This window comes from Aythya ferina, assembly GCF_964211825.1.
Source record: "Aythya ferina genome assembly, chromosome: 5".
In the NCBI taxonomy this organism is placed as follows: domain Eukaryota; kingdom Metazoa; phylum Chordata; class Aves; order Anseriformes; family Anatidae; genus Aythya; species Aythya ferina.
The window spans coordinates 31,659,047-31,661,620 of NC_140301.1; positions in this window are offsets into that span (position 1 = coordinate 31,659,047).

Consider the following 2,574-nt stretch of genomic DNA (forward strand, 5'->3'; position numbering starts at 1 on the left):
GATGGGTGAGAGAGAGGCATGAGATTCTAATTGCCTAAGTTCAGTGTTGCTCTGTTCTCAATGCTGAACACAATTGCAGTGCTGTGCTTTGACAGATGGAATCCCAGGTCTCTGTTTATCCTTTTTCTAATGTAAGTTTAACTGCTATTCAATGTTATTGAATTATTTATTCAATGTTATTGATTGACATGTACCTACCAGCCTGCAGCCCCTTGGTATGTTTCCTACAGGCTTTCTTGATCATCTGTTCTGCTGTCGTTTATTTTAGCAAGAGATCCTGTTGTTGTGAGTTGAAAATGGAAGTCTTAGAAATCCCTCTGCCCTCAAAGTCTTCCCCAGGTGGTGCACAGAAATGTAACCCTTCTGTCTCCCACTTAGGTCAGTGCACAATTACCTCTCAAAGTTTGCTGCAGGAGCCTGCACAGCTCCTGTATGGGCTCTGTGCCAGGGTTTTCCTCCTATGGAAACCAAGGAGTGAAGGTGGCAGTCATGCTGATGCATGCTGGCTTTCATCGCAATATTGGACTGGACGTAGCCAAAGGGCACAGCCAGACCTGGGAATCTGGAAGCACTCCCAGTTACCCATATACAGTTGGAGCTTTATTGTCTGAAGGGCAAATTCTCTCGCTGACAGCAGGAAGCATCTAGGCAGGAAGTCTGAAGACAAGCAGAGCTAGATGTGTGAGTGCAAACACCTCCTGGCCCTTCCTGCAGCTTTCCAGCTGCCACGAAAGGGTCACAGAGAACAATGGACACTTTGCCCCATTTCAAAAAGTATACAGCGGGACTGAAATGATAATTCATGGCTCTGAGTTCCCTATATTCAACAAGAATATAGAGGAGAATGACGGGGGTAAACAAAGGGGTAATTATCTGTCTTTTAAAACAGGACCCAAGGGGAAAAAGCAAAACTGGTAAGCCACAGACTCTAAGTTAACAATGTAAAGTAGTCCTTCACACACCATGTCAGTATGCTATAGACTGTTTTGTCTCTGGATATTGCTGTTGATAAATGTTTATGTGGGTTCAAAAAAAAAAATTTTTTTTTTGATTGTGCATTCACTGGGCAATCTTTAAGGGCTAAAAAAATACAGGGGCTCTGCATCTGCCTCAGCCCTGCACTGAATCACCAGTTCGCAGAGGCTGGGAGGATAGCCTGAGAAAGTATTGCAACACTCTTGCCCTTTTTCTGTGATGCTCTCCAGTCACCAAATGCTGTCTGCTATAAAAGACTAGTGAGTAGGTGGCCTGACCCCAGACCTAGGTTTTCCACAGCTCAGATATTTTTGAAAATAATAAACGCTCTGGAATATTTGGAACTGCTGAAAATGTGGTGACACAAGAGTGGTTTAAGAGAAATTACTACACCATGTTAGCAACACACAATATTGCTCTTTGCCCCATAATGCTGACGGTTAAATAGACTGCTTTACACCCAGCCACAAACCATTTGAAGAGGGAAATCACCCTCTGTCCAGAAATACTGAGAAAACAGACAAAAAAAAAAAAAAAAAAAGCAGTTAATAGAAGCCTGAATGCATCAATGAATTCAATCCTTCTTGTGAACGCAAGTGTCCTGGCATCTACCATTTCAGTTCATCTTATGGAAACCAAAAGGTTACTTGTAATGATGTCAGCTGAAAGAGACCAGAGGTAACAGGGGGAAGATGGAAGTGCACTGATAGCAATTACATTTAGCAACCTAGGGGGAAAAGTCATAAAAATGAGAGGAATACAAAACCAAAATACAAAAAAAGGGTATTTCAAGAAATGAGGAAGCTGGCCAACATGCCCTACACAAAGTGGTATAAAATCTTTAGACTCAGCATGGAAATTGCAACAAAGCATTGCAAAACACATGCACAGCCCTAAATAAAATGTGAAGCAAGGAGCCAAGAAAAGGCAGGGTGGCTGAGCAGTATTAAAGCCTAACCTCTCTTCTTTGAGGAACAGTGTGGGGAGGAAGCAGACAGGGAAAGGGCACATCTAAACCTGCTGGTGCATTTACAAAAGAGCAAGAGCACACAGAGAGAAGGTAATATTCATGATGGAAATTAGAAGGAAGGGAGGTAAATAGCTAAAAATGTGACTTAGGAGGCGTCCAGCAAAAAGGGGTTGAGATTGTAAGGATATTGCAAAAGATGCAATGAGGTAAGACTGCGACACAAAAATTGTATTTCCAACAGTGTGTTTACAGACTCAGCAATTTTTATTTATTTTTTTTTTTAACTGGGAGACCAAGCTTTCATTTTTTAAGTAGAGAGAGAACATATTAATTTTACTAATGTAAAATTGATGAACTAATACAATGAATGTACTAGTGCAAATCACTAATATAAAAAATGAATTTATGTAAAATGAAAAACTAACAGTGTCTGAGCGAGCATGCTATCACATTCCGTTAAAATCTATTGCAAAATTGATGGAAAAGGTGCTCCACCCTTCAGGCTACGCATATTACCGAGGGTAAAACTAATGGCCGGATACATTACGCACGTCCCCCAGCCAACCATGAGCGCTATAGGAGGAATTTCCCCTGCGTTTAAAATAGCTGCCGAGCGCAGTGCGCGCCCC